This window comes from Otolemur garnettii, unplaced genomic scaffold (assembly GCF_000181295.1).
Source record: "Otolemur garnettii isolate 467f Iridium unplaced genomic scaffold, OtoGar3 scaffold00005, whole genome shotgun sequence".
NCBI classification, from domain to species: domain Eukaryota; kingdom Metazoa; phylum Chordata; class Mammalia; order Primates; family Galagidae; genus Otolemur; species Otolemur garnettii.
The window spans coordinates 17,770,493-17,777,493 of record NW_003852400.1 but is presented as its reverse complement, the minus strand read 5'-3'; the positions used below and the strand labels follow the sequence as shown (position 1 = coordinate 17,777,493).

At 38.7% G+C, this 7,001-nt stretch overlaps 1 pseudogene; it reads right to left on the bottom strand.

Annotated features, from left to right (window-relative positions):
- Window positions 1-1,042: 1,042 nt before the first annotated feature.
- Window positions 1,043-1,898, bottom strand: LOC100957485 (annotated as a pseudogene).
- Between the last annotated feature and the right edge of the window lie 5,103 nt (window positions 1,899-7,001).

Here is a 7,001-nt window from a genome sequence, read left to right as displayed (position 1 = left end):
GAGGATCACCTAAGCCCAGGAGTGGGAGGTTGCTGTGAGCTGTGATGTCACAGCACTCTACCGAGGATGATAAAGTGAGACTCTGTCTCTAAAAAAAAAAAAAAGTTAAGCTATTACTTCTTCAGTTGACAGATATAATGGGTTAGGGAAAGAAAGATTTTTCTGTAATGTTAGAATGACTTAAGTTGGGGTTAGCAAGGACATTCCCTGAAACTTCTGAAAAAGAGGAAAATGAATTGGTATATAATTTCTAGATCTAACTCGGTATACAGATATATAGGTTCTTTAAAAAAGTTTTGAAACACATGGATATTATTACATGCAAATGCTATAAAGTGAATTTCAAGTTCTTTCTTGGTTTTTCTCTACTTTTTGGAAAATTACTTTTTTTTTTGTTGTTGTTGTTGTTTTTGTTGTTAGTTAGTTAGTTTGTTTGTTTGTTTGTTTTTGTAGTTTTTGGCCAGGGTTGGATTTGAACCCACCACCTCTGGCATGTGAGGCCGGCGCCCTACTCCTTTGAGCCACAGGCGCCACCCGGAAAATTACTTTTTTCATGTGCTAGATGAATAAAAGAAATAGAAAACAGTTTTAGGGGATTTTAAATTGTTGTGTACAAGAAGGTGAATGCTAGAATTTTTTTTCTTCTTTATAATAAAGAGACAGGAATATTCCAATTTCTTTCATTTATTTTGTAATAGCACAGTCTGGTTTAAAAGATTCAGGTTGAAAATCTATAGCTAGCAAGAAGAAAATACAATTGGGCTGATTTGAATGGCTAGAGGCTGGATTTAATGTTTAGAAACTCATTATCCAAGTGAATGTTGCTGTAGTCGCAAGTGGTTTTTGGGGAAAACTGAGTCATTATGAAAAGGCATTGATTAGCTACATAGATTTAATGATGTACTAATTTTTAAAGGGGTTTTTGATTTTTATTTATTTATTTATTTTGTCACCTTTTTATTTGTATTTATTTATTTATTTATTTTGTCACCAAACTGCATGTTTATTTAAACGACATTAATTACAGTCTTTCCTGGTGCATGTCCTCTCTCCGCCTTCTGGAAGGCTTCTGGAATTTTAGAAAAAGGGAACGTTTGTTCAATAACTGGCTAAATCTTTCCTGCATCCACCAGTTCTGCAATTTCATCTAGACATGGGCCACTGACCATGAAAGAGGCCCAGGGATAATGGACTCCTCTCCAGAAATGCTTCAGTGCCTTAGAACCCACGGTGACTCCTGTCTGCAACATGCCATCTGCTATGCCCAGTTTGTCAATGTTCAGGAGAAAGGGAGTCACCAACGTCACATAGGTGGCTCCTGACCATTTCTTGAGGTAATTTAGAGCCCATGTTTCAGTGGATACACCAACATTATCAAGGATAAAATCAAAGGGTTTTAAGGATTTCAACTGCTTTTCCACATCTCCAGCTTTGTAATCAATGACATCATCTGCCCCAAGCTTCCTTACAAGTTCGCTGGCATCCTGAGAGCAAACTGCTGTCACATGGGCATCCCATATTTTCATCACCTGTATAGCAAAGGTACCCACTCCACCTGCAGCACCCAAGATTAAAGCACGTTTTCCTTTGCAATTCTTATCATTCAGGCCGCCAACCTTGTTTATGGCAGACCAGGCTGTGAGAGCCACATACGGCAAGGAGGCAGCTTGAGTATGAGTAAGTGTTTTGGGTTTGTGAGAGATCTCATTCCCACTGACCACAACAAACTCTGAGAGAGTGTCTTGTTTCCAAGGAGGAACTGCAGCCCAGACCTCATCTCCAGGTTTGAAGTACTTCACGTCAAGCCCACATTCCATCACCACACCAGAGACATCCCGACCCAGAGTCAGTGGAAACTTGTCTCCGCTGGTTTTAATATGTAAAGGATCATGCTTCATATTTAAAGCTGTAGCTTCATAACCACCTTGTTTGGCCTTGCCGCCTTCTTCCCTTCAACTGGCTGGAGGATTCGGACCGTTCAGTTTTTAGGCTGCCCTCACCATACCTTACTCCAGGATTTTTGATTTTTAAAACTCTCATATAACATCACCAGTCAAAAATCTCGAGTAAGCAGCATTAACTTTTGTATTTTAAAAACTGTTTTGAAATAGGACAAATGAATTTTTATTCCCTGTCCTCCCTCTTCCATCTGGAGATGGAAATATAAAAGTCCTATGGCTGCTAAACTATTTTTTAAAGTCTGGTTATGTTTTAACAATGTTTAACTTTCTGCAATTGTATTATTTTGTTATATTTAGGGAACTATATTAATTTCCTAGGGTTGCCATAATAAATTACCACAATATTGGCATGATAGCATCGCAGTAAAATAGGAAGCCCTGGACCCTTCCCCCCATAAATACATCGCATAAACACACAAATTCAGCAACGGTTCATGGACAAATTTCCTTTTGTGAGAAACCAGAAATTAATTGAAAGGCTCCTGCCTCTTGGGAAAGCATGAACTCAGACTCACCAAAGCTGGTGGGTCTCTCTTCCCAGACTCACCAAAGCTGGTAGATCTCTCTTCCCAGAAACCCTGCCCCCAGCTCAGTACCATTTGATTAGGAAGAGATCCCTGTCTCTCAGCTGGATGAATTGGAGCGCTTTTATATGCTATCTTTGCTGCTTTTCTCTTGATGCTTTTTAGGATTTTCTATTTGTTCTTGACTTTAGAGAGTTTGATTATTATATGCCTTGGGGTATTTGAGTCAATTTTTTTTTTTTTTTTTTTGGCATTCTCTGACCTTCTTGTGTTTGGGTATTTATCTTTCACAAGTTTTGGAAAGTTTCTGTTATTAGTCCTTTGAATAAACTTTCTACCTTTTGCTCATGCTCAACTCCCTCTTGAACACCAATATTTCTTAGATTTGGCCTTTGAGGTAATTTTCTGTATCGTGTAGGTGATATTGGTTTCTTTCATTATTTTTTCTCCTCCAGCTATATATTTTCAACTAGCCTGTCTTTGAGCTCACTGATTCATTCCTTTGCTTGATCTATTTTGCTCTTGCGAGCCTCTATGAATTTTTCAGTTTGGCAAATGTATTTCTTAGTATGTATGTCTATGTCTTTGCATTAAAGGATTAGTTATTTATTGCAGTCTCTCTGACTTGTTTTGGTTTTCACTGAGTATGTTTGCTTAAAGAGTTTTTGTAATTTACTTGTTGAATATCTTTTACTTCCCTCTAGTTTGCTGTCTCTTATGCTGGAAGGCATCTTAAGCCCAGGTTTCCTCAGCTCTAGTAAGTGATCACAGCGCTGCTCTTACCAAATGGGGGAGATTCTAAAGAGGATATCGTGGCGGTAGTGGAAGGCTGGCTAGGAGTTTGTGCCCAAGATGCCTGTGGAATACGCATTCTCCAGCATGGTGCTTCTGAACAGCAACTGCCAGCATACATACAGAGCAGAGTTTCCAAGGCTGGGGATTATTTTCCTGCCTCTCCTTTGTCTCTTGCCGTCCTCTAGGATATTTCTCTCTTCAGTCTTTCTGTGGGTTGAGGCAGAGATATTCCTTCTACCATGAAACCTAAGAAGTGGTGAAGCTGTCTGTCTACCTTGATCTCACTTTTCTAGTGTAGAAACTCTGGGTTGCTGGCAAATTTCCTGTGCACTTAACACCAGGCATATTTGGGGGAAGGGAATCATAGATCTGGAAATCTTATTCTCTCACTATCTGCTCAGAACTTTTTCACTTCTCTGCGGCCCCAGGAACTATACTATTCTCACACTTGAGTTCTTGGATATTGCTGGTGATAATCTCAGTGTCAGATATTTGTCTTTGGTTTTCTGTGAGGGATAGGAACCAAGCTTGCTGATACACTGTCATTTCGGAATGCAAGAAACTCACTTTAGGTTTAAGAGCAAATATAGGCTGACCATGAATGAATGGTAAAAGATATCCCGTGCAAATGATAACTAAAGGAGAGCAGAATAGCTTTCTTGTAATCAGACAAAATAGAACTTAAGTCTATAACTTTCACAGGAGATAGGAGATTTTATAATGATTAATGATACAAAGATCAATATACCAGGAAGATCTGATAATATATATATATGCACACATATAAAAAATACATGCGTATAGCATAAAAGTACCTGAATAGATAAAACCAATACTGATAGAACTAAAGGGAGAAAAAGAGAGCAATACAATAACAGTAGGAGACTTTAATACTTGACTTTCAGTAATGACAGAACATTGAGATAGAAGATCAATAATGAAACAGAGAACTTAAATAACACTGTAGATCAAATAAACCTAACAGATATAGATAGAACATTCCACGCGACTGCAGCAAAATATACATTTTTCTCAAATGAATCCTTCTGCAGGATGGGAAAGTCCTAACAAATTTTAGCTAATAGAAATTTTATATATGATATGTTTTCTGACCACAGTGTAATGACACTAGAAAACAGTAACAGAAGGAAAACTGGGACATTACAAATATGTGAAATTAAATATATTTAATTAAACACACTATTTTAAACAATTATTGTGTCAAAGAAGATATCAAAAAGGAAATTAGAAAATACTTTAAGATAAGTGAAAATGAAGATACAACATACTAAAAATTATATGACATAGCAAAAACAGTAGTAAGAGAAATGCTATAAATAAAAATTTCAGCATCAAAACTTTGACCTTAAACATTCCTCATTAATAGGTAGCAACAAGGAAAAGAACAAGTAAAAAGTAGGCCATGACCTGTGTGTCCTTGTCAACAAGGGGAGAATATATTTGTTGGTTGAAATATTAAAGAGTGCCTTCCTATTGAAGCTCTACTAGGTGAAACATTTTGGTTTACAGGAAAGAAAAAAAATAACTTACACATTTTATCAGGCAGAGTCTGGTGAGGAAAATAGATACATAGATAATTAAGAATATAAATAAGCAGATTTTGGAGAAAAAGGGGAAGATTTGAGGCAATATAGAGATAGTACCTGAAGGAAACAGCAGTGTCCTTTAGGTCTCAGGAAGCAAAATGAGGAGGTTAGAACTAGGAGTTTCAGAGTAGAAACCCTGTGGATGTAGTTCTGGTGTCTCTGGGGTGACCCAAAGTGGTTCCTGGAGCATGGAAAAAATAGAAACCAGAAACAACAATTACTAAAGCCAACTTAGAAGAGCAAGTCTCCTCTTTGTCTTCCAGTCTCTGGTCTCCCTCTAGCAGCCCTTCCTGGCAGTATTAGAGACTCAGCTGGCAAAGGCTAAATACAGTTTTTACAAAGCTGAGTGTAGAGGGGTAGGTTGGAGCTCAGAGTTTGTAGCTTAATAATGATCTCAGACATAGAAGCGCTACATATAAGGTGTCCATAAAGTTTGTGTGCAGCTATTTTAAATTGCACACTCACTTTATGGGCACTCTGATAAACAGAAACCGATGAGGTAACCTGAAGTCATCCTTACTGTAAGTATTGAGGCCAGTGTTCTTTCCTAGGTTCAGAAGTGTCATTTAATTCATTTCAAACTGCTGAATGGCAGACTGGTCAAAAATGAATGTTGCTTGTTTATCAAGAGGAGAGTGGACTGTCACTCTAACTATTCAGTCGCTGGGTCTTTGAGGTAGAGCAGTGACATTTCCAGAAATGAAGTGTTAGCTTTCTTGTGACCTTTAGGGCCTGCTGGTGTGGAGTGAGGGTGGATGATATGGAGTTGTAAGGAGATAGTGGTGACTGCATTAAAGGATGATGCCTTTGCACGGAAGGAACAAACAGCTATTCTTCAGACTCATTTAGAACTACTGCCAACCGCCCCACTTAGTCATAAAAATGGATGCAATTTGAAAATATTATGCTCCTGGCAAGCTGTTTCACTGGAATCAGAGAGCAGATTGATATTTTTCGGTTATGTTTTATCTTGAATGGGGACTAGTAGTAAAAAAAGGTTTGCTGCTGACACGTCTTAGGATCAGAGCTTTCCTGCCCCTGACACTGACCGTCTCTTACCTTTGCACCATGGTCCAGCATGCTATAACTTCTCAGCACATGGTTTCAGAACATTTCTTTTGTGTTGATTGGGTATCTTGACCTGACTGTTTGCCTCTTGTCCTAAGTACATTTATTTGGGAAAATTCAGGGCCATAGCACCATAGAAATTCTCTGGCATCGCTTCAAGGAAGTGGAAGACTTATGTGGAACTTTCGGCTACTTTGGGCCCTTTTAAGGTGCTTGGGGAGCCTATATTCCCATTACCTACTGGGTTATCCTGGAAGATATGTACCTATGGCCATATGTTAGCTAGTCTTAGCATCATTTTCTCTTAGCAAAGTTGTTCTGTGTCCTTATGCTATTTGGGACCCCTCTACCTTAGAGTTTGTACTTTTTGCTATGATTGTAGCTCCCTCTCTCCTTTTGTGTTCATCCCACTGTATCTGATCCTGGGTGTAAAGTCAATATCCCTTTCAGACCTTTGCCCCATTCACCTACTCTAGAAGACTGGCAGTACCAGGTGCAATGTTGCCAATAAGCGTTTGAGTTTAAAACATGTGCCAGGTACCTTGCTTAACCTTTTTGACCTTTCCTCATTTTCAAAGAAGGATAGGGGTAGTTTCTACCTCATGGAGTTTTATATTAAATAAAATGAAAATATGCAAAGTTCTCAGATCAATGTCAGGTACATAGGAAGTTCCAAATTATTGTGAGATTTTGGCTCTATGGTAAGATTTGTGGATTATCTCTTCTGTTAAATTTTGACTCAAGTTCACCTCTTAAGGGTATCTGAAGATAAAAGCAACCATACTGGCTTTCTTTTCTGGAACAAAGAATGTAAGAGACAAAGTGATACCGTCTATCATATGAATCACACTTGGCCGTGATTGAGTAGGAAGCATCCTGCAGTAGACAGAACTGCTGTGTAGCTGCTGGCTTGACTCTGCTTGGGATTCTCCTTTGAATACACAGGAGGAAACTCCATCTGTCTGTGCCATCATGCTGGGCCCCAGTGCCTGCTTCCAGAGGCAAGACCCAGCCACAGAGATAGATGTTGGGCTTCTGTTTCAAAT